A 26,420-nucleotide genomic window follows, 5' to 3' on the forward strand; every position below is an offset into this window, starting at 1 on the left:
CGAAAATATAAAAAGAGGATAAACTATTGAAATTGACACACACACAGATATACGTATGTATTGTTGTTTGGCACGGCTATTTTGGAAAGATACATTTTACACACTTCGACTACTGTGTTTGTGGAAACAGTGATAAGAAAAGCTGGGATGGGTTCTCATTTTAAGGAGAGAGATTAGCTCTGGTGTTCAGGTGAGAGAACTGTATTGTAATTCCATCCACGAAGATCTAGAATCACTGCATTTTTTGAAAATGCCTCTTTATTGTCTGTTAAAGCAGACATTAAAGCAGCTGAATGAGGCTCACTTTCTCCATTCTCCTTCCCTGAGGGCTGGTTTATTCTTTTCCACCCCCTCCGTTTCTTCCAAAAAGCACCAAAACATTTCCCTCTTCAATGAGTTCTAACAGGGAACTAAAAAGAAGAAAACTAAAGAAAACAAACTCAAATAATAATGAAGAATGGAAAAAGAAAGTTTTTCTTCAATATTTACTTTAATCATCCAACTGTTCTAAGCCCTCCCAAATCTTTAACATGGCTTGACCAAATTGGATTCTTTAGTAATTAAGTATATTACACGAATTTTGAAATTAGGGTAACATTAGGTACCTTTTTTTGGTCAAAATCCTAACAGTTCAGGTTCAAACTTTCTAAAAATGTGGTATGGCGGTTTATTCTATTTATTTTTTATTTAGTTTGGGAGTTTGTCAGGCTTTTATTTCTAGGAAATATGCTATCTTAAGGATGGGATTGCTGTAAGAAGTTAAATGGAAGGATTGTACTCTTCATGCCTTTGAAAGCCTCAGTTTACTCTTTTACTTTCAATGAAATGTAGGGAAAACATTTCTAGAGCTCACCTACAAAAGTATGTATTATAGAAGTGGCATAAAAATTAAAGGAAAAAATAGGGGAAAATATAGTTGAATCACTTCATTTTATTTTCAAACACATTATAGTTATTTTGGACTTTCAATGTAGTCATTCTGGCATTATGATTAAATTAAATCAACTTCAAAATCTGCTTCCAAATAAGTTTTCTGTGATAGCCTCAAAGTGTCAAGGTATATAATTGGTATTGTATGTTCATTTAAGATGGAAATCTAGCAAAAAAGTACTATGGATAGGTATTTGGGAACGAAGTTCAAACCTGGTGTTCAAAACTACTTACTTCAGGCATGTTCATTTTCTGCCGGAACCAGGATAACAGCTGATCTGGACACAAAGCATTGGCAGTCATTAGGTGAACCTAAATCATGTGTGCACATCATGCAAAAGCTCATGCAGAATACATACCTGGATATTTTGAAGGCTTCCATAAGGTTCTCATTACATATAAATTAAACCATAAGCGTTTCTGTCTCTGATTGTTACAGTGGAAGGGAAATACTGTCTTCTGACTAACAGATGTTAATTTTGTTATTGTGAAATTAATGAAGATGATGGCAAAGCTGCTGTGGACTTCGCTGCCGCAAGGTTTTGCTTGCCTACAGTTTCAAATCGTTTTGACTGAGGCACTTCAGTTGAGCTGATTGACTAACTTAGGGTCTTTGCTTCTCTGGCTGCCCTCCCAAACGCTGCTTCCTCTCGCCAAGCATCAGGGAAGAGCTGGAGAGGAAGAAAAGTTCTGCAAAGGTTTCCTCGTGGACTCTGCATCCCTCCTAACGCTGGATGGATCTCAGATGTGCTAAGTAGGGCATGTCACCTTGGGAATGCTGCCAGGACAGCTGCTGCCCAGCAGCGGCCTCTTGCTAGTGAGAGACTTGTCACTGGTGGACTCCCTTTCCTGCTGTCCAGGGAAGAAGCAGTGGGGATTTGAATGAAACTTGTGATGTGTCGCAGCACTGCTGCTAGTTTGTGTCCGATGTTGTTTCAGAAAACATCATTCTCCTGTTTTCCCTCCTGTGCATGTGTGCATGACAAGCTTGCTATGTACAGCTAGGCAATGGAGCAGCCCTCCTACAGGATGAAGGGGTGGGAAGAGAGAGCGCATTTTACATAGACCTATAGGACATTGACTTTTAACATAGGTGTTTGTGTCAAAGGGTTAGTACAAAAATCCTGCATATAGTGATGTCAAAAGATATGAGAAACTGCAGCCTAAAGTAACTCTCAGGTATTCTTCACCTGTAGTCTAAAGCAGGCTTCGTCCGTTCCCACCTGCCTCCAGACTTCTGGTGCCCTTTAGCTGTGCTGATGTAAAAGGTTGTGCTACCACATGGCAAATTGGATAGGAACTTTTTTCGGGATTAAAAATAACCAAGAAAACCTGTGCATATACCCTGCAGCACAGGGTAGGAATAAACGGTTAAGGTTCAATTAAGCTACTAATTCAAATGCAGAAAGTAATGTTGATCTAACTCCACTTTGATAAATCAACAAACTTACCTGGCAAAGATGCTTCCAGGGGGTGAGGGAGTGGAATTCTTGGTGTGGCAAAATGGATAGAATATTGCTATTGGTTATTGAATATCTTCATTGATAGTTATTGCACTGTACCAAACTTGTCTCTTTCCCCAAAAGATCCACTGTACCAAACTGAAGCAATACAGAAATCAGAACTACAAAGTTAATGTGTACAGCACAATTTTTGTATTTCAGATTGCAAAAAGTTAACTGTGTCAAGAAACATCAGAGATAAAGAACCTGTATTTATTTATTTATTTATCTATTTATTTAATTACACTTAAGGAAGAAAAATAAACTGGTCAGACCCTACCTACAGCTTATTCTAATGTGGGACAGATTAGACACAGCACCGCAGAATAATACATTTGCGTGTCTAAATTAAAATACTTCCAGTCAATCTGTGGTATTCCTTGTTGCAGGACGATTATATTCAATTGTATGTGTAGCTGTTAAATGGGTTAGATAATCGTATTCTATTAACGACTTCTGAAATTACATCAAATCTTATGCTTCAGCTTGTAAACTACTTACCTCTGATAGCTGGAGGGACAGACTTTCAATTCCTTTGGAGTGTTTGTTTGGTTTGGTTTTTTTTTTTTATTAAAATAATACCATCCACTTCTTCAGATTTGGAGAATGGGAGAGGCGAGAAGAAAGATAGCAGGCTAACTAAATCAAGGGAATGATCTCATGGTGAAGACTTCAGGAAAACATTCCTAATACTTCTTTTTCTGTTTCTTTGCCCATATTTAAAATGAGGAAATCCTACCAGGAGTGGATGCATATGAATTTTATATATTTTTCTACAATTTTGAGCATCCATGCTTTTAAAATAATCCATTATTTTTAAAGTAACAGCACTATATTTTTAAGTATTCTATAATATAAAATCAAATACTGTGATAGCAGATGTATCTTTTAATGCATGGAGATTGATTGCTGTGATTAGTCATGTCCTCATGCATTAAATTTTATTCTAGACAAATTGATAAACTCCAATACTGCTTAATTTTTTTAAAAAGTCTGTTTTCGTTCCTGATATATCACTACCTCTATTCAAAATAATAAATCTGTTCTCATTCAGAAGTGTAATTGCATGGAATATATTTTAGAAGAGGGGAATATACTTTGTCTTATCTTGAACAAACTCCATGACATCCGATCAACCAAAATAAACTGAAAGCTTAAAAAAAACACCTTAATCCTTCTTCCAATCAATTTGTAGCTTCAGATTTCCATTTCTGGTTTTAGTGAGTGAAGTTGATTATCAATGTGGGTGCCACGTATTTATCCACTGGAAAACCTGGAATTTAAGTATGGTTAGGTGGACGTTAGGAAATACTCCTAATACAGGCAAAAAAGCACCCCGGGACGGATTTACTCTGACAACCGTCTCACCTTTGTTCTGCCCTGTGCATGCAAGTAAAAGAACTGAAACACATCATAAGACCTTCAAAAGTCCTGTACTGGCTGTTCCATGTAAGACCTCACTTAAAAGATCCTCCAATCCTAGCAGCACTGAAGTGTCAGGAAAGTTCAGAATGTCCTTTAGGTCCAACAGATTCCTTTTGTTGTTACGGTGAGCTTCTTTGCTATGCTTCTTTCTGCTTGCAACCACGCATGAAAAAGAAGAACAGCGTAATTTATACATTATTATTTTTCTTATCAAGGAATTGCTTATGTAAATCTAATATTTTTCCAGTTATTTTCAAACACTATTATTAATTTTCCAAGCAATTATTTTTGTGTGGAAACAATGCATTCTAAAAAAAATTGTGCATATACAGGAAAAAAAGGAAATATCATTGGAAAAAAAAAATGTATGTAAAGCATGGGCAATCAGGCCAGGATAACGCAAGTAACACAGTTGGGTTTCCTGGAGCTCTGTTCAGCACAGACCCCATCTATGACCTGAAAATTCCCTGCAATTTCGTTCCTGCGAGGTCTCTATTCCCCTCTTAAAGAATCCCTACATTTAGCCCTTATCCCCTAATTACAGCACAGCCAAGATGAAGCATATGCTGTCATTGTGTGCAGGTGGAGTAAGATTTGACTGGCTAGCTGCCAGTATCATAAAGCGTAAAATCGTTGCTCTCATGCTATAGTCTCCATTTCTGTTGGGAGGGCATTGTTTTGGGCTATCCTCTAGTAGCATACCATCAAGAGTCGTGTAATAGGTAGGAATCAAATTATCTTTTGGACCTCTTTTTTTCTGATCTGATTGGAATGGGCCAGTGCACCTAAAAATTACCACTGCCGAAGTAATGACTGGTAGGTGGCTGGAAAGAAGACAAAAATTGCCTAGGTCGTGTTTCTTTAGGAAACTCAGAAATGTGACTGTGATTATTTAGAGTAGGTTCATATATGCAACATGTATCTGTTAACAAGTGGCATTCTTTGAATGAATATCTTTTCAGTGTTAAATTTCTGTTTTGAGAAGCTGCATGTGTTGCATTATTGTACTTAAGTGAACATAATATCTCTGGAATAAATATGGGGGGGGGAGGGGGAGCATTTTGGTTTCCTATCAACGCAGGAAAGGTAAACCAGTAAAGTGGAAGGTGTCTTTTCAAGCAGTTTTACTAAAAGGAGCATGTAGGCATATAGACACGTTTCTTATTCTGGAATAAGAATACCAATCAACTAGAAAAATTAAAAAGAATGAGAAAAGAAATGTACATACTTTGCATTTGTTTAACCAGAGTGGCTTGTAAGCTAACTTAAAGAGCACAGCCTTTTGAGAACAAAAAGACCTGTTTCTTCTGGGCCTAATTATAAAATGTAGTCATGTCCTAGCATGTATTTTTGTAAACTATTCTTGGTTCATCACCAAAGGGTCTTAAAAATGCTTTAGTGTTAACAAAGACAGGGGCAGTATGCAAAAATTTAAAGCCAATGATTATCCCGTTGTCATACGGAAACTGATTGACTCATATATGTTTCATAAGACGTGTATTGTGGAACCAGTAGGAAAAGACATACTTAGTGTAGGAAACCTGCTGAAATCGTTGAGAGCATCTTAAGTGACATGTCGCCCACAACAGAAAGCCATGCTGTGGACACAATCCTAGTTAAATTGGATTAATTCTGCCTAGATTCTGTCAATGCTATGCTTCAGTCATTAGAGGACTTAATTTTTTCCCTACTTGACTCAGAAAGTTAATGGGTTGTCTCGGCATCACTGAAGACTTGAAGCTCAGTGACCTTTCTTCTGTTTAAAAGTGCTGTTAGCCTGCTCAGTGGGAAAAGATCGTGTACAGACCTGTGATCTGTCTATCTTTATGCCAGTCAATGAAGGCTTGGTTTGCAATTGATCATTTATTCAACAGAAAGAACACTTATGCTGCTGCCTTGCATATGTCTAACCTGGCTAGTTATAGTCCATTGTGAAAAGCCCTAGTTGTGAGACAGCTAGAAAAAAGTTAACACAAACCCGCTGTAAAGATTGTCTAGCCGCTACAAATGTACTGTATCTAGATTCAGGACAGACGCTGACTCTAACCAGTGTTAGTAGGTGAAGGACAGGCATCGGCTCTTCCATCCATCTGTCTTTTTGAGGGCATATCAGAGCTGATCGAGTTACTGCTTCCTTTGCTAAATGCTGATGCACGTATTTCTCAAGGGGAACCCCCGGGAAAAACAAAACAAAACAACAAATCTTCCTCTGCTGAACTCCTTTAAATCAGGAGTCATGAATGGATTATTCTGTCCTCAGTCAATGTATACATTCACCCACTGGAAGAAACGGGTACCTAGCCGGCATTAGTTTGTCCCATACAGCAGTGAGAATGCCGACGTGTTTGTGCCATCCTGGGGCAAAAGCCTACGAGTACAAAAAGAGTAAAAGCTGTTTGTGTTGCACACCAGAAAGATTCAGGTGATGGCGGCCACTGGAGAGAAAGCGGAAAAGGCTGCAGCAACACACACACACACACGTCACTTTAAAATAATGAATGACCAAACCAGAACTGTTCAGCCACCAATCCAGTCTTAGATTTCTCATAGATGCTGACCTGTTTTGTAGCAGTAGTCACTAGTGGCAAATCCTCTCAGGTGCAGCTTGCTGCAGGACAGTCTGATCCTGACGTGACTGCAGCTGGATGTTCTGTATTCTTCTCTTGCCCAGACAATAGCAAAGCTGTCTACAGAGCCAGGCAGGTTTTAGCCAACAGGTCACTACAACAAATACTACAGAGAGCGCTGCAGCCCATTTCGACGACATCTGCAAACAAATCCGCCTTCTCTTCCAGTCTATATATAAGTACACACAGGATAGCCATTGCATGTAATGTAAAATTAAATTCTTGTTCTCTCATTTCAAGGAGTGTAATGGTTTGGGCTCAGGATACAAAAAAGGTGATCATGCTGTAGAACAAGGGGTGAAGATGGCAGTTATGACAGCTGAGAGGCAGCAAAATATCACGGCGAGGCTGAAGTTAAGCTGCAGTATTACTGAATCTGTGTTTATATAAGCATATAAATTATAGACTGGTATATAATTACGTGCACTCTTAAGTGTGTACACAAACACATCTATATGCATACACACGTATGAGTTCTCCTTGCAAAGTAGAAAAGATAAAGAAAGAGGAATGAGCACAGCTAACTTGAAACACTTTGGAAAAGTGTCCGTGTACTTTGGGTATGAGGACTGCTTAGGAATCAGCCAGAAGAAGAGGGACTTAGAAACCTGAAGGTTAAGCACATAGACAAGCGTAAATACCCTCAGGTACTTGTAATATGCTAATTTAAAATAATAATGCTTCAACCAGCAAATATTCGATAGCTGATGAGACAGATCATTTCATTGTGAAGTGAACTTAATAAAATTGTTCTTTGAGAAGCTAATTGCCTACTGGTAAATTGCTGTTTAAGTAAGACCTGCTGTTGCAAGAGAATTAATAACAACGTCCTACACTAGACCCAGTGTTTTTAAGATTCCCAGTGTACTGTATGTGATAACGTATAATGCAGGTAGAATTTTTCTCCATACTGGACGGTGATGTGTATAACTACATTGTCCTTTGAGACTAGTTTGCATGCGGTGGCTAGTATCGCACTGTTCGGCAGCTTGCTGCAGATAAGAATGAATGATGAAGCCCTAGATTTTAATGGAAATTTTAGAGCGTGTGCAGCGGTAGGGTGCAGTCTTCAGCAGAGAAAAACGAGCTGACTTGCAGGCATGAGGGGTCATCAAGAAAGATAAAGAAATAGGACGTGTATTCCAGGCTAGGCAATGCTTTTTAAAGGATATTATGGAAATGAGGAAGAACCAATTTAATTTTTATAATGTCACTCCATTTAACTTTAAAATACAAGGTCAAGGTACTGTGTTTTTTGAAATGATTAAAGATTTGGGATGTTCTTTGTGTTGGAACTGTTGAATGTTTATGTGGCAAAGACTGAATATGACAAAGAATTGAATTTGGAAGCCTCAGAATTATGTAGCAGCTCCTCTCAAAACCACATTAGAGACAAAGAGAAGTCTGATAATCACTTTCATTTTCATTCCGGCAATCAAATTTCCTTAAGAAGCCTCTCTTTAAAGTTAGCTTGATTCCCCAAACAGTAATGTATCTTGTTTTTACATAAAATCTATAGAAACTACATTAATCATGTAGCCGATTTGAAAACAGCTCCCTTTACAATAAAATCTCAGTGCTTCCATTCTTAGTGAAATCTTATTTACCCATTAGATGTGAGAGTTTACAATACATCAGGTTTGTGATACTGTCAGGGTTACTTGAAATTATGATGAATAGGTCAAATTTTTACTCCAAAAACCTCATGCAAACATTTTTTTTTTAATGAGAAAAGATGATGCTGTACCTCTCCTGCATAAGCGCATAAAAGTAAAAACTAGGCTGAAAATTTTTCAGCTGGCCTCATGTTAGAAGGGAGGGACAGCACGGATATGGGAAAACATTTTAACTTTATCTTACTTTTTTACTCCTCTCTAAAGGTAGAACTAGTTCTTAACAAGTCTTAATGTAAAAAAAAAAAAAAAAAAAGGAAAAAACTAAATAATGTGCAAGTTATAAATGTTGAGTTCCTTTTCTAAAGAAATATATTTGCTCCCTGTTAAGTCTCTTGTAGAGCCACCTACACAACAAGGCTAGTGTGATGGAGGGTGTTTTGGGCAGCTCTGAGTAGTCTACAGTTTGCACCTGAGCCAGTCGGTTTGCAGTTAGGTTGTCTGTTTCTGCACCGTACTACGACTGTTGCTGCAGCTGCCTAAGTAGATTCCTCTGGAGAGGCTTTAACCACATTTTAGTTTATTACAAATTGCAGTTACTTGGTGTAAGCGAGTCCTCCTGACCAGGTCTAGTGAATGAAGGGGTGTGGTATCTTTTTTTTTTTTTTTTTTTTTTTTTTTTTTCCCTTTAATCAGCCTACCTTTTGAAGCAGCAGTACTCCGAAGCCTAATAGTAAAAGCTTTCTTTTCCCCCCTGCTACTCTCTATTGTATGCTAATTTTAATTATGACTGTCACCAGACTTGTCACCCAGATTTTATGAAAATCATCTCTAGCTCCTAGGACCTCCAAGCCATAGCTGCCACGTGATTTCATTTGTGGCTTTATGTGGTGTATAATAGATCAGCAGTGGTGCAAATATTGTGTAATACTGTCTGTTCAGTCCATTACAGGTTCTCTGGAGTATCCCTAGTTTGTCAAGGGATTCTGTTTTCATACAGGTCTTATTTCAGCCAAAAATAGGAAGTGCAAAGACAAGCTAGGAAGTTGATCAAACACCCAGAAAGTTTTGAAATTCAACAGAAGCTTATTTTCTTGAAATTGATTCATGCTTTTGGATCTTCAACCTTAATATCATAGTTGTGATATAGATTTCTTGTATAGTTAAAGATGGGGGGATGGGGAGGAATTGTGTGTTGGGACAGGGGAGGGAAATAAAAGATATGCAGAACAGGTCTGCCAGTCAGAATCCCTGTGAGACTGAATATTGGGCTGATATGGCACAAACTCAAGCTTAGCTCTTATTTTTGAAACATTTCTGTCATGATTAATAGTAGTCTTTTTTTTTTTTTTTTTTTTTTTTTTTTCCTGCAGTGAAGATGCTAGTGCAATCAAGGGATGGGGGATTGCTTGTGAGTTTAAGCACTGTCTCTCTTTGAACACCTATGAGCAGATTTATAGTCACCTACTTAAGAGATCATGCTTCTGTGAAGGACCAACTGATGCTAGCTAATGTTATTTTTTAAAATTATTTTTTTATACTTAAACTCTAGGCTACTTTTTAGAAAACAGCTTTATGCTAGCTATCTAGTGAGTGCTAGGAAAATGAATGGGAGTGGCTCAGAGAGATGATAGTCATAAAGACAAAAATTAATAGATGCATTTAACAGAAAGAGGTAAAAAGGGTCTTTTCAGATTTAAAAAAAATTTAAAAAATTATGTACCTTTTTTTTTTCTTAAGAAAAGTGGTTAACAGTATCTATAAAAACACTTGAACAATAGGACCAGGGACAGAAGTTCAAACATTTTAATAGCAAGATTCAGAGGTTGAAATTGAAATAAAGGCAGCCAGAAGATGCCAGCAATGCTAAAAATCATGCTGCTTTATGTTTTTAAGTGCCGTACTTCAACAAAGAAAGCCTAGATGTCCATATTTCAGGGGAACATATATTCATATATTTAAAAACTTCAGGAAAGAGGTATTAACAATGGTAACATGGTACCATTCTTCTGTATCCAAATATGGAAACACCATTTTGGTATAAATGCTTTGTTACATCAATATAAAATAGAAGTGTGACATTTTCAAAGCTTATGCAATGAATGCATGAGTAGAACTTTCATTTAACTCATATAAATATACTTCTATGTCATTTTTTTAGCAGTAGGGAATTTCAAAAATATAGTCAGTGCTGGAAATGAGCTTTTGAAGTCAGAGAAAATAAAATAATAAAAAAAAAAAAAAGAAGGAAAAAGTCCTAAATTTGCTATTCCATTTTCTTAAGTATACATAAATAAAAAATGATAAATCTTTTTCTGGGTCTTCGGTGAAGAAATAAGCATAGCCGTGACTTGAATCAGGCAATTCCGTTGCCTGTTGTGTTTGGCTTTTTGGTTTTGTTTTGAAGGGAGTGCAAGTGTTTCTAAATTATCGATGGTGAATTTCTGCAAAATGTAGTTTAAACTTCAGAACTATATACTATTCTGTACAACACATCAACACATTTGGTACAAACTAGTAATGTAAATGAGAAAGCGGCACAAATATACTTACTCTAACCACCTTTCCCAGAGAAGAAAACAGGCCTGTGTATGTGTTAACACTATGAGTCATGAGTGTGAAAGACGTTTGCTTTTCATCTGTGTCCCAATTTTTTGTTCCTTGCTATATCTAGAATATTCTCTGAGATCAATGGAAAGAGTGGTTTGTCTTTAAAGCCTGATTTATTTACACGCTATTTTTAGCTCAGCTGAAATCCTGTCAAAAAGAGACATCTCAAATCTTGGCAAGGGTAAGGACCAAGAAAGTCAGTGAAAAGGGAATGACTGTACCATACTGCTTTTATTTCTTGGGAGTATATTGTTCTTGCTTTCCCTGGCAAGAGCCTTCCGTGCTGCCTAACAGATAAAATAAAGGTAGAGCAATGGGAATGCAGTGTAAAAGAGGCTAATATTTGAAGACAGGAGAGATAGTGGTATGATTTTATAATTCAATGTATTTTTTCCATTTTTAGCTAAAGTAAAGATAACTTGTCTTCTTCCACTGCCAAGTAAGCTCTCGCTGATTCAGAATTATTCAAATGATCCAAAACCCAATGCTTAAATAGGAAAAAACAGCTCATCTCTCTTTGTTAGACTTAAAACTTTGAATTGCACTACGTTTACAGTGATTCAAGGAGTAGGTTGAGCAGAATTCCCCCCCACCCCCCTGGCCTCTAAGCGGAGGACTTAAACCAATGCATATTTCTGTGAGCAAAAGTTCCTTTTTTCTCTTACGAATTGTAGGAGTGATTTTTAATAAACAATTTCAAACAACAAAATGGCAACAACACTGTCCTTGGTCTAGGATAGCTTTGTGAAATACTGTTTTATATTTATAGATCTGTTTCCTATTATGCTCTCCTTTTAGGGTTCAAAACATTTCACTTGAAACACTTTCGTTTTGTCAGACTTAAGTTTCTGATAGAGATCATGAACACTGAGAAAAATGGTATTTTAAGCACGATCTCTGTCTAAAGGAATAGTGTTGTCTAGTGTCTCTAGAGTATCTTGGAGGAGCATACGTTATTTACAAAAGCTGTGTTCTCATTTAAAATCCCATTGCGTTATGCATCTTATCACTGACAACCCTTCTGGGAAGTATCCTCCTGCCATCATTCCTGTGTGGTTATTTACCCGGACAAATAGATATCTTGATTCACCACTAGAAGAATGAATTATGCAACTTCAGCCTTTGCAGATTTTCTATGGACTAACACATCGCTTTTACTAGTATCAGGAACAGGGAAAGTTAAAAAACAAACAAACAAACAAACAAACAAAAACCCACACACAAACCACAAAAAAAAAAAAATATTGGTTTTTGTCATCAATTGTAACTCACGTAATCCTCTTTAGTTCTATACCCTTTAGAAAACAGGGAGTCTAGAATAAGGAAAAGTGGGGGTCTCATTTATCTGAAAGCTAAATCACATCTTACCTTTTATTCTGTCTTGTGAATGTCCAATTTCACATACAAGAAAACGTGCAGGACCTCAGTGAATTCAGACTCCTCTCACCTCCGTTTACAGGTAACCGTTTCTTGTCTCACCAGAACTCACTGCAGCTTGCTTCCTATCTGTGGGCTCATCCTATGTGCAGAAGACATTTTCATGATAAGGGGAGTGGAGTTTGACAATCAGCAGTGTCCTTAATTGGAAAATAATCAAGATTTAGAGCATATCTATCATGCCAAGTGAAATGCTTCAAGACTAGCTCTCATAGAAACAGGTATGCGCTTGGGATATTCCCAAGTGTTATGGCATGTAAAACAACAAAGCAAATCTCGGTGCAGGATTCTGGCAATAAAACTAGATTTAGTTTTGCTTTTAATTATGCCCTTTGTTTCCTTTTCTGTCTGGTGACTGGGATGATGCATTTCAGTTGATGTGTTAATTCGTACAAAATCATGAAATGTTTTTGGTGGGCTGGGATTTACCCTGACTGCCTATCTGTCTTTATGCAAAGAGAGATTACTTACATCTCTTTCATGTTATTTGCTGTATTCTGATACAGCGATTAAATAAAAGAAAACTAATTTCACTCAAGGATATGTATATGAGAACCACAGATGTAATAATCATGGTGGTTTAAGTATTTTCAGGTGGCAGCTTCATAACAATGTTTTATTTTGAGGCTACAGCTCCTGGCAGGCACAAAGTAGGAGATTTCTGTACAAAACCCCCTTCCTTAGCTCTTCTGGAAAGTGGAGAGCAGATGAGCCACAAAAAGGTGGTGTGTGAACCTTAGGTGAGCTGTTTTGCCCGCCTGCCTCCCAAAAGTGCGAGCCTCACGCATAGATGAGTGCCTCCGGCCTCCCTGGGCACAGAGTGAGCGGCAGAGCTCTGCTGTAAGTGCTTCCCTCCCTTTCTGGTTTTTCTGGCACTGCTGAACTGGGGGGACTTGGAGGGATTTTTCATCCTATTTTCCTGCATAAATGGGGCTTATGAGATTTCATTGTCTGTCTTCAGTCTATCTATCTTTCACAGCGTGGTCTGTAATGATTTCTTTTTTTTTTTTTTTTTTTTGTCATTCACTGTTCAGTTCTAATGATATTGGAAGCCGAGGTAGAGATTCCCAAATAATTAAGGTCCTGCAAGCCTTAGACTATCAGTAGCTGGGTAGCACGTGGCTCGGTGCTGGCATTGAGAGAGAGAGAGAGATGAGCAGAGGTCAAAAGTTAAATGTTTCCTTGAGTAGCAACCCACAAGCTAAGGATCTCTGCCCGCAAACCACCGTGTACTTATTCTGCCCTGCCTGGTGAGAAACGGAAGAGCTGGAGCTGTTATAGTGGGAGAGATGCTAGACACAGAGGACAAGGAGAGCAAAAATCTGCACTAGGTCCATTCTTAGAGAATGATTTGTGGCCTTTTTTGTTTCTTTTTTTTTTTTTTTTTTTTTTTTTTTTTGCCCGCCTTCCCTATGGCAGTTTAGCGTAGATGAGTGTCTGCAGGACGAGCAGGCAGTTGTATAGGTGGTGGGAGGTGTCTAATTATTATGAGGTGTCTCACGCAGACACTTGTTCTGTGCATAGGGCACTTCCTGGTAAGTCATGGTGGAGGTCTTCCCCGAGGAGCTGAAGAGCGGAGGAGGTGTCCTTAATTTTGGTATAGCGATAAGATCTATCCTTACCCTTCAAACCTTGCATGAGAATAAAGCACTAACATTTTGAATGTGGGCTGAAGGAGATACGTGCGGCTGTTGGCGTGCATGCATTGGGTTTTTTAATAAGGAAATATTATGAATTATTGCCAGGTTGATGTCTGTGAACTCTTGTTAAGAACCATCAAACTGAAACCTGCATTTTATATTCTTTTCCATGCCCAGAAATATTGTTCATTGTGGTTCATTCTCTAAGGCGTGCATACTCAAACATGTATCTGTTAGTGATTCTGCAGAAAAACAGAAATAGAGAAGTGGATTTTGTATCTAAAGAAATACCTAGCTATTTTATGTTAACATTAGAATTTCATGAACAGCCTTCTGAAGAAGCTATATAATGTATACCGTGTATTAGCTATGAAGTGTTATGGTGGATTGAAGAAAAATACATTTTGTTTTTATTTTTTATGATAAAAATGACCGTGAGTCAGAATTATTCACAATTAGAGGAAAGGTTTGACCAGAATTATGCAGGAACGTGTAAATACTTCATTCTGCCCAAAATATTTCTGGAATATGCTAAGTACAGTTTGATCTATTCTCATTTTTTAAGGGACAAAATCAGTTTTGAAGCTGCAAAGTGCATCTGATTTAAGTTGTTTTTCCTGTTTCCTAGTGATTTATTAAATTATTAGTAATATTTAATTTTATCTATCTTCTTAACTGGGATTTTAGTGATTTATTGATTGACTTTGAGAAATTATGTAGATCTTTTGCCCTTCAGCTAGAAATCAATATATTGATTTTGAACCAGAAGAAATTCTTCTGCCATTGATAACCGATTTCTCCTGCTGTGAGAGGTGCTGCAATATAGCAAATAACTTTACCGGTTCTATTAAGTTTTTGAGTAGATCACTAGAATAATACTACTTTTGGTCACATTTTTTGTGTTTGTCCTTATTGTATTATTTTTAGTATGGATACAAAATAAGTAGACAAAATCATTTGTATATGTGGACTCATTTTTAAACTCATTTTGGGAGAGACTCTTATGTACTAGAAGCCAGGACTCCTCTTTTGTAGTAAAACTTAATTTTCACTTGGATTGTTTTTGAAGGGTCGAACTAAAAGTTTCTACATGCCCTAGTTCTTTGATGGGATATAATGTGCTTTGTCATTTTATGATTATGAAACATAATAATTAAAACCACCTAAGATCATATTGTCACTAAAACCACTGAATTATTTATTTGAAAATGAAGTATTTATTTAAAGCAAAGTGAAATATGCTGATTGAAAATATGGCCCAGCATAAAAATTCAGCATGAAATTTAAGTGTAGCAACTTTTTAATAAAACCAAGGAAAATCCACAAAATTCCCTGAATAAAACCAATCTTTCTGTGTAAAACACAGCAGTTTTCCTGTGTGTAGCACCCTGCACATAAAATTAGAAGGTAGTGATCAATATTATTTTTCTGTTATTACAGCACTCTTACAAACTGTATTCGCACTTAATTAAATATAATCCAGTATTAATATAGAATCGGTTTATTGATTTCATTCTCAGATGATATCACAGACGGTGGTTGGATGTCATAAAAATGAACTAAAAATGGCAACTGGTTTAATTCTGACTCATCTTTTCTAAACATGGAAAACTACTCATGACTATGCTTAAATATTATAGTTCTGTAAACATAGAAATTAGCAGACATTATAAGTTGGCCTTAGAAAGTGAAAGGAGTCTGATTTTTACTTAATTTGGTGTGTGTCTTCCCCATGCAGCATTATGTGATAAAAGTACACTTTTTTTTTTTCCCCCAAAGCCAATCAGTGCACTCGCACAGAGTGTTACTGAGTGCCTTCAGCATCCCTGAGCTGGGGAAGCCAAATATATTAAATAAGTTTCATGCTTCTGCTTCATATGTTTGTATGGGTCAAATCTCCAGTAAACCACCATAACCTCATTAAATATTTCAGTAGAGAAAAAAATACAAACAAGACTTTTTTTTTTTTTTTTATTTGTGTTTGCAACAAGTCTATGAAATAGTGACACATCTTCAGAAAGAAGTAGTGTTTCCTGAATTACTGTTCAGGTCAACTTTTTTGCTTCCTGTCTCCCCTTCCTTAGTTTGGCATTCCTCTGCTCTCATCACATATTTATCTTGGATTTGATACAACTATTTTGGTATTACCTCTGGTTGAAGAGGTGAGAAGAATCAAACTGAAGTTAATCACTGTCCAGCAGAGATTACCAAGCACCCATAAGATTTGTCGCAGCTGATTTGATTTTAGTGGGTTAATTTCTTGTCCCAATGCTTTGTTGCTGTGTAATTATTTATTTCTCATCCTTGGTGTTTCAAACTCAGCCTGCTTCCCTTCACCTAAAAGACCAGGATGTCAAGAAGCATTCAGTTTTCCACTGAAAGCATATTTTCCAATAAACATATTGATTAGTATGTTGAAAATGCACTGCTGTACTGAGAAAAATGTTAGCATTAAATATGCAGTGAACATCAGTTCCTGAAAGTCTTATTATGTTTATAATATCAACTACTTTGAAGCAAGCTGATGAATTTAGCAATCAGAAACAAAATTATGGGAATATGTAAATCAGGTATCCCTTGAGTAGCAACACTGGCATGCTTAGGAAAGCATTTGAATTAATAAAAGATCAGACCCCAAATGCTATAATTATGCTCTGAAGAAGGAACAAGATGGGTACGCAAGGCTAAGTCTACTAGACCTCGAAGAAAGTAGAGTGTAGCAGGGGTGGAGAAACATCCCAGTGGTCGTTATAGGGAGTAAAGCCGGTCTCCTTAAATTAATATGACTCAATTGGGACAGAAAGCCTCTCCTCAGACAGCGCCCCAAGAGCTAAAACAGCAGCTCTGAGGAATTCGGAGGTGGTGCAGATACGAAAGGCAGAGGAAGGACCAGCAAAATCAAAACAGAGGAAGGATGAAGATGACGTGACAGCTGCTTACCAACCGGTTGGTTTGTTGTCTGGGGGCATTCTCCCACTGGTTAGTATTTCTCAGAGGCTTGGGGCAACGGCTGCCTTCCTGGTGACGGGAGGAGGAGGAGAAGCACAAGGTGGATAATTAATTCTGGCTGCCAAAATCATGCGAGAAATTATTTGGTAGGGGTTTTTTGGGTATGTCTTAAGGTGAAGAGAGCTGATCTTATGCTATTTCATACTTTTAGTGCAATGCAGGGAAATAACTTCATTGCCATAATCAGACTTTTTCCTCCTCTTTTTGAAAAAAAACGTGTTTTTCTGCTGGCTTGGCTTATTTTTTCTGTTTTTAACGTGATTGAAATTTCAGGCAATATTTGAGTTTTGCCTACGTTATCTCATTGAACCAGGACCTGTGGTTTGTTCAGATATTTTTGTATGCAAGGCCATGGTGCAGCAACGTATAACAGGGAAATTAAGTGAGGCTGTATGTGGTACCTGATACCATTTTACTTCCTTTGCACTTGAAGCTGTCTACATGTAAACAGTTGCAAGCATACACAGCTCACGCTCTTGCCTATCACAGTAATGCTTCACAACTGGGAAGCTACTTTTACAAGCTGGATATTGCCCAGGATACATTTATTCCTTTATGACTTGCTACAGTTGCAGTCGAGGCAGGGAACACTGGCCACCAGCCCAAATCTTTTTGCCATTAATTTTTCTCGTAAGCCGGCAAGGCAGGATTGCCTTAGCTTAGTGTCGGGTTTTTCTATCTTATCTGGTACGTGACTGATTTTGCATGGTTTCCATAGAATAAAAAAGTATGCAGAAACATTTCTCATGCCTGTCAAAAAAACATTTTTTTTATATTAGTGATGTAGAACAAGTATGCATGGATTTTCTGCTTGAAAAGAACGTATATACTATTTTAACTTGCTTTAAAATGAAGTGTGAAAGATGTGGATGAAAACTCAGAAAGTGAGGGTTATATAAATAGTCTCCCAAATGCTTGAAAGGAGCGCTATCTGCAGTAGTTTGTCGTAAAGGGAGGCTATAAATGACCGGCACCGGAGAGTCAATATATATAGTTTGTTCAGTATTTCCAGGCTGCTACTTTTATGTAATGGTATTTTTTTCATAGCCAGAGGCACTGACAAATGACAATCTAGTAATTTCAAAAGAAAGGGGTAATATATCACAACTTAAATATCACAGTCGAAAGGAAAACAGGGTGCTGAGGTACATGTATTTGTTCCAGTGCTGCTGAGTTAAGGACTAGGGGTGGTACTTCCAAGGTATAGCTTCCATAGGAAAGCAAATCAAAGCTTTCTAGTTATTGACCCACAGGAGGCATATAGGAAATAAACTGGCTTATGCAAGAGTAGGGATATTTCTGTAGGAATCAGGAAAAGCTAAGGAATCATAAAAAGTGTAATAACCATCTGCTTTTAATTTACGAAAAGTCAATTGTTTTAAATATGGCAGAACAATTAAAAACTGTATTCACACTGAGTTGGAATAAAATCACTTGTTAGCTAAAAAAGCTGGTCTGATATTAAGGTAATTTCATCAGTATTACTAATGTCCTTGAAAACTTAAGAATAGGCTATGTTTGAAGAAAATAGGCCATATTGTTATTTTTAATATACTGGGATCTGTTATGCGAGTAGTTCGGTGATAGCTGGAAAGACATTGAAGATGGAGGACACAATTTTTCTTATTGTTGACATCGTTTGCTCAGTTATAGCTTTGCAGAGCAGGTAAAATATCAAAATGTTTCAAATACAGAAATTGCAAACGAAATCATTGTATCAAATCAGGCCATAGTTCAAACTTAGTACTATTATCTATAGAGATAAAAGGAAGAGTTCTTTGACAGAGGCTTGTTTTTACGTTTTGGTGCTACATCAATATGGAAATTAATATATTTGAGTAGCGTACACGTGTACTACAAAATCAGCGAGTAGGTTTTTGGACTTACAGTGTAATTTTATGTATTTAACCTGAAGCATTATAGTTAGTATGCAGTAGCAATGGACTTTTTTCAGAAAAAAAGGTTTCTTCTTTCTCTCTGGAGTATTTCTAAATCTGTTCTAAAATTAAATTGAATTACTATACCAATAATAAGCAATTGTGTAATTTGAGCTAGAAACACAAAATAGACCTCTGGTCATGCACTTCACAGTTTAGTACTGAAATGACTTTCATCACAATTTTGTGTCACATTAGAAAGGGATGTGAAATGCAAATTCAAAGGAATATGGCCCATTTTAACAATTACATCTCACTGAAAATAATGGCAGAGATGTGGGGTGTTTTTTTTTTTTTTTTTTTTTAATTAATCCCCTGGTGAATATTTTTATAAAACCACAAGGAGTTAGTTTGATTGCAAAGCGTCAGCATTTGATGGCAATATTTTTTATCTAAATAATTTTTAAGAAAATGATTAAATTGCCAAGGTCAGCTCTCATCTGAACCAATAATGTATCTTTTTTTCAACGCTGCTAAGGCCCGGAGAGTGCTTTGTAACTTTTTGTCCAGGCAGGGTTAAAGGAAAACAAAGACAAAGGTGTAATACACAGATTTTTGGAACATCTTGGGGCAGTAGTAGGAGGCAGATTTTAGAACGGCATTTACTCAGCTGCTGCTTTCAGAAGGTTTTCAAGATCCAACATCATGTAATTCTAAACTTCAAGATGGGTCATTTTGAGAAGCAAGGAAATTGAGACAAAGTTGATTAATGTCTTCAGGATAAGATTATTGCAGTAGGTATATGTGAGGAGAAATTTCAGTTTGCAAGCCTTGACTTCCTCTTTCCTTACCCCTGTGGATTTAAAGGTATGAGAAATTTCCATTAGAGGGACAGACAAACGCAGGTTAACTTATTTTTATTACAGAGAAAGGGAACCAACAAAACTCTTGCTGGATCTTCTCATAAGCCACATTGTCACCTTGGTGAAACTCATAGTTACGAGTCCTACCGGGTGATATCTACTCTCAAGAGCTAATTATGAAGGAAAACTCAGTCAGTATCAGTAAGAAGAACTTGGAGATGCATTTGGAGTTATAGTTGAGAGCAGCACAGGCAGCAGTGACAAGAACCTGGAACTCCTGTAGCAGTGTGAAGTTACTATGCTATTAAAGTCTAGTATACTACTGCTTTTTGAAGAAGAGCAGGCTATACTGAAGAATTTGTGCAGGTAAAACGTAGGAATTTCAGGATTTATGCCTTGTTTTGTGAGGAAAGAATTTGCCATTGCTTCTAGAAGGAAGAGGTGCAGTCAAGGGATACAGTCTGGAAGATATTAAAACTTTTAAACAAATCTGGAACTCTTTCTGATTAGAAGCTTTCAGCAGAATATGAGAAGTTGTATATCTCCATTTAATTTGTTAAAATGTACAGTTGTGGAGTTGCATTGTACCCACATTTCATTGTTACAGTAGCAGTCATAGGCAGTCACCAATGCATCTGGGGCAACACTGGACCTTGTTTGTTTTCTAATTAAACAGCATTAAAATATAGAAAAAAAATAAAATATGCAAAGCAGGATGGAATAGTCGTTTCCTGAGGCTCTCCAACCAGTTTGCATACCAAGTCAAGCAAAACTTTGATATTCTTTATAAACTATATAAAATATTGCTTACACCACAAATAATTCTATTAACAATTTTAGTCTAATAAAGTGAGAATGAAATCTCCTTGTTATTTTACAGCATTTATTGTTTACTTGGAGATCACGTCTGCAACAATTTTCTTTTCCTTTGATTCTCATGTACAGTGGATGTACAAACCCAGTACAACTGACAAAATGCACCTAGTTCTGCTTTATGGGTAGAATCTGCCCAGAGCCTACTGTCAGCTCCTTCCAATACTGCTCTTTTTGTAGAGTTGATAATAATATTCAAACCATAATACTTCCTATAATTTATGCTAAGAAGAAAATACTTTACTTTAAATTATTGTTGACTCCTTAGCAAACATTGCCTTCAATTTTTTACTGTTTTTCCGCCTCTTCCATCTCCATCAGCTGCCCTGAGATTCCATAATTCATAATAATAACACAATAACAAACATAACACACACGTAATAATGAAGATTGCATAGCTGCTTATAACAAAACAGCTAGGAAACAACATATACTTTTTGTTGATTGTTTTAATCCTAACAAAGTGCTAGTAACATGTCTCCAGATTAAATCAATGTGATTTAACTGCCTGGAAAATTAATTTAATCCTTATTTCTAATCGAATCTTGAACAGAGGTACATACTCTTAATGGACAAACTCATCCTGGTAACCAAATGCTCACAGATTGTTTTGGGGATAATTTTTTCACCAAATGTTTTCCCAGTTCTCTGACTTATATTGGTGCATCTGGGTAGACACTCTTATGTCAACCTTATGCTTTTATACAATTTAAGACAGAAGAAAGATTTATGCAAATGACTGAAGAAAAGCACATTAATGTCAAATTCAAGACTATAGATTTCCGGAAGTGGTGCATAATACCTTTACATGCTTTTAGGATCTGTAGCTTACTCTAAATTAATGAAAGATAAGACTATTTTTTTCTTAAAACATTTTGTGCCAGCTAGTGCCTCTGAAAGAAATTAGAAGCTTGTTTGTGTTATTTCTTCATGTTGCTACAGGGCTTTTCCATAACAATAAATTATTGTTGAGCATATTTGTCTACTACAATGACAAGAGGAAAGTTCTGGTAAGATTGCTCACAGAATAGTTTCTGATGAAGTTTAACAGTAAAATGATATTTCATTCAATGACAAGAGAGAATGAGATTGCAGAAAGAGTTGCATGATATACATACAACTTAACTAAGAAATAACAAATAAAGTCAAAGAAATTATGCCATTCTGGTACCCACTTACAAAAGTGAGGACTCTGACAAATGTTTAATTTACATAATACAGGAAAAGCAATCAAAAACTGCTTTACTTCAAATCATTATAAACTCAAATATTTTTCTTTTTTATTATTTTATTTAGTATCAGGAATCTTTCCGAACCAATAATTTATCTTTTAGTCATATTGCCTGGTCAGTTGTCATGGCCATTGTGAAAGGCATGAGGGGAAAAATAAACTGGTAACTAGGGATGTGATCGTGTATCGTACTTTGTTTGAAAATGGGGGATAAGTTGTTTAATCAATTATAAGTGACTTCTCTTTTCTACAAAAAGTTTAATCATAATTTCTCAACAAAGTATAATGCAAAGTATAACCAATTCCTCCTGATATCAATGATGGTAGATTAAGCAAATGTGCAGTATTGTTATCACAACAGAGATGCTGAACTGTTAATAAGTGACCATTTAAAAAAGAAAAAACAATAACAAAGCCCCCCTCCCCAAAAAACCTCCTGATGATTCCGATTAAAAAATTCTATGCAACTAAAGTACCATAACAACTAATATTGATGCAGAAACCTCTGAATGTTTGGAGGTACAACTAAAATACTGCTCTACGTATATTTGAGGGGGTCAGAAGTAACGCTGGAAGTGTCATGCTAAGAAATTCCTTTGGGAATTTCTCTTTCCACTTTTTCTTTTTTTACTTATTTTCTTTTTTATGTCCGATGCAAAAAATATCATCAAGCAGCTGCTCTTGTGTTGTTTCTAAGCAGTTGTTTCTAGGACCAGAAAGTGCAAGTGAGAACAAAAATGAAAACCAATAGTGAACTAGGCGAGAGTTTTCAAGGCAATTATGGGCAGAGTCCCCTGCAATTGCAGAAACAGCCCTATTGACTTTGGTGAGGGTTTTCCCCTGTGTTTACCCCATATTTCTTTTTTGCATGTATCCCACTGGGAAGTTTTCTGAAAGCGTGCATAATTTTTCATTTCGGGTAAATCTTGGAAAATAAAAATAAATTAATTGAAGCAAAGAAACACCATATGAACCTCTTGGCATTTTTAAGTTATCACACTAAATTAGTTGAGGTCATTATCGAAGTGTAAAATGATCTGTATGAGAGGTAGAAGTCCTTTAATACGCTGTTTTTGCAATTTTTAGTCTGAGAGAATATTTAAACCTTACTTTATTGATATGTCATTCCCTGCTTACTTATGCTTGGGAACCACAAGAAAGGCAAATTAAAGGGATGGGTATTTTATATTGTCATATGCTTTTCCTGGTAGCTAAAAATGCAACATGTTGAAAACGCAAAATACATAGAAGTTTCTGCAGTCCACTCAAAATCGTGATTAGCTCCGTGCGTAGGAATATGATGAGGTCTTGTCTTACCTGAGTCGTTTTATTTTTAATATTGTATAAGCATGATTTTTAATTAAGTTTGTTTGCTCACTCTGTTCATAAAGCGATTAGAAACTGTAATTGCAAGTGTAAGTATCTCAGATGGCCGCCTGAGTAAGCGGAGAATCCAAAGGGCAACCTGCCCTTTCGCTTCGCCGTTTCTGTACGAAGGGGTGAAATGTCAAGTGAAACGTCAAGCGGCAGATTCAACGTCAATATTGCTTCTGTAGCACCATAAGCTGTAAGGCCGTGGCAGGCGACCTCTCGCAGGCTCCCAGCACCTTGGTCCGCCTGCAGGTGTGCGGCAAGGGTAGAGAGGGAATAGGGGAGGAGAGCTGTCGGCCAGTTTTAAATACGGAATATAAGTCGCGAAAAGCATCTTTGTGGTTCGTAGCTCTGGGATGAGTGTGTGAAAACATGACTTTCAGCAAAATAGCTAGAAACACTTTTGTCCGCTTTATACAACAATAGTTGAAAAAACCCTACGTGTCTTCCTGGGTTGCCGTGCTCTGTGCAGTACCCGGTAGCAAGAAAATTCTGCTTTTTCTTAGGCCGTGGAATATAGACAAATTTCATCAGCACGTGTGTTTCAGTTCAGTCTTGTGAAGAGTGTCAAATGCACAGACCACTTGGAAAAAATTAACCTCAAATTGGGTTCATTACGGTGATCCGAAATCCAGATGGCCAGAAGCCTTCTCTCATGTTCTGGTGGAAGTTCGCACTTCTCCTTCCTACACATCCTGTGCGAGGTTCCCGTTTCGGCATTAGGGATCGTAAGTTCAAAGACTGTCTTCGCCACTGAGTTAGCTATTTTCTTTTTTTTACGTTATAAGTAAGGCCTATTGCATAATATGCCACTGGATAAATGAGAAAATTCCCTTGGTTAATTTTGTGCCAGTTTAAATAATTGTGGAAGTCATGTAATAGTTACTATATTATTTTTCTGCCTGTATGCTGGGGGAGGGAGAGAAACTAATTTAAGATGCTGTGAACACAGGGAAAGGGCTCAGTAAGAGTATTTAAAGAAGGTTTCAATTCACATTTTACTTAATCACCAATCAGTATACTATTATACTTTCTCTCATTTAGGAAAGCTGGTGCCAAGATAACCTCCGATTTCTACAAATGTTAATTCTAATAACTATGGAGTTCAGGAAGTAGAATTTATCTTACTTTTTCTTCTTGCCTTGATCTCCTATTCCAGATGAACAGTCCTGCTGCGCACAAGTAGAAGTTTTGTTCTGAGTTACTTTTTTTTTCTGTAAGTGGTATGGATCTTAAGTTCATACAGGTGCATGCAATAGCACAATTGTTTTAGGCGCCTCGCTGGAAATAAGACACTTTATTGTGATATATTTTTCTGTAGACTATACATCTTGTTATGATGTATGTGTGTGATGCTCCATACCGCATAATGAGTATATAATAATCTAGAGCTAAAATTAATGTGAAATACAGTGGACGTGTACAAAACTTAGATATTAATTTTAAGCTGGGCATTACCAAAACTGAGGTGTGTACTGGAAAGACCAATGACTTTTCTGCTTCACAATAATAGAGAATATTTGCGTTTAGGCAAGATACCTGACCATAAAAGCTATTTATTCATAATGGTGAATGATATACCTGAAAATAACAGCCGACATTTGGACCAGGTATTATTTGGATTAATGTGCATCATGGAAAGACAAGAAAATCTGATACCACAAAGTAAGGGGCTTTTATGGGTCTTTTCCGGGCCTTAGAAGATCTTGCAGTTTCTGCTACAGTGCTTAAAATCTTACATATTCCACAGGCAAAGCAAAGTGTGAGGGGACACTTTGGGCCAGCAGGGTGCTTGATGTGACGTGACCAGACTATTGTAGCTTGCTAGGATTCAGCAGAAAAAAAATTTCTCATTCTATCAAAACATAATAAGAGAGCATGCAGATTACTGCAACATTATGCCCATCACAGCTACTATTTTATTCGGAAACTATGGGACACAAAAATAATTTGGGGAAAAAAAACCCAAAACAGAATAATAGTTTTTACTGAGCGGTGCCAAAGACGGGAGTAATTTTTGAGGAGTTCTCTTTTATAACAACAAAAGAAACTGCAAGAAAACCAAACAGAAATTTTAATAAGAATAAGTTTAGTCTCGACACTGCTAACCTCTGCCTCAGCTACGACTTCTGTCCGGGGCTGTAGGTAAATGCCGCAGAGGCTAGCTCAATTTGACCCCAGGTTGTACTGGTGTTGGTGTTCAAGCTGTCTGCGTAAAATCTGTGCAAAAGCTGGGATAGAGCGTGTAACTGACTTTCTGCGGTTCAATGAATTAGTAACTGGCAGCTGAGGTGTGGTCCTGTTAAAACAAGTTAGCTTGAAGTACGCTTCAGTTTGTGAACTTTCAATCATAATCTCATGCCTGAAGATCTAACAGGCAGGTTATATGAAAAAAAAATGCGTAAGTAGTAGTTATGTTCATCTTTTACATTCCTGAAAGCTGTATCCTGCCCATTTTAACCAGTTCACGGAGAAATTTAATTTAATGTTTATATGCAGTTTTACTAACTTTCTCTGTAATTTACAATATGTGTTTAGAAAGAGAAAACAATCATATAACGTTGTTCCAGAGTACGATAGGCTAAAATATTTGGTTTCTTCTGGAAAAGGTAGATTCAGCATTTTATTTGAAAGCTCTTGTACGTAGATAGGATTCATACACACTCCCTGAGGTTGTGAAACCTATGATAAGTATGAATTGTGGAAGTTATTTCAGTTTCTGCTCATTTTAGCAGTAAACCGTTGAAAATTATTTTACACTTCCCTGCTTGTACATTTTGAGTAATGCAAGGAAAAAATTACTCATGCTCTACTGATGATTAAAAATATGAGAAGATTTATTTCCATATTTATAAACATGAACTTTCTTCAACAGGCATACAATGTTAAAATCTCTAGCTTAGATTCAGAACTGTATTGTTTTACAACATGAGGTAAGGTAGCACAGGTATGATAGTCTTTTAATGATACAAGGTGTAGAAAATGTATCCCAATGGATTCAGTAAAACTTGGAAAATGGTCCATCTTGGTTATCTTTTGGTAGTTTTGCATTTTGCTGTGTAAGTAGAAACCATGTAAGTAACACTGAGAAATGTAATTTGTCTCCCCCACCCACCAAAAAAAAGCACGAGGGAATGGATTATGAGCCTTCTCACAACTGGAGGCAAACATGTTCTTTAATGGAATCAAGAGAAGTACTTCAAAGGGTCTTTGCTTTCTTGATATCGCTTATTTGTGTTGATAGCTAATAGGAACTCCAAACACTGTGCACTTTAACTTTTACAGTGCTTCATCAGCTATTAAATAAACATGGTGTATACCTGTGGGGGGCATAGAAGTAAATATGTTCATAAGTTTTTCTTATTAGTTGATCTGCAGGATATTACTGTAATGATCTCTAGCAGACAAGAAT

At 36.9% G+C, this 26,420-nt stretch overlaps 1 protein-coding gene across 2 annotated transcripts in view; it reads left to right on the forward strand.

The window, feature by feature from the left end:
• DMD (dystrophin) overlaps positions 1 to 26,420 on the forward strand; it is a gene marked incomplete at both ends in the record, with an annotated part of 1,177,430 nt that overhangs the window by 697,402 nt on the left and 453,608 nt on the right. The window lies entirely within an intron of this gene.

Source organism: Vanellus vanellus (assembly GCF_965231255.1).
Source record: "Vanellus vanellus genome assembly, chromosome: 1".
NCBI lineage: Eukaryota > Metazoa > Chordata > Aves > Charadriiformes > Charadriidae > Vanellus > Vanellus vanellus.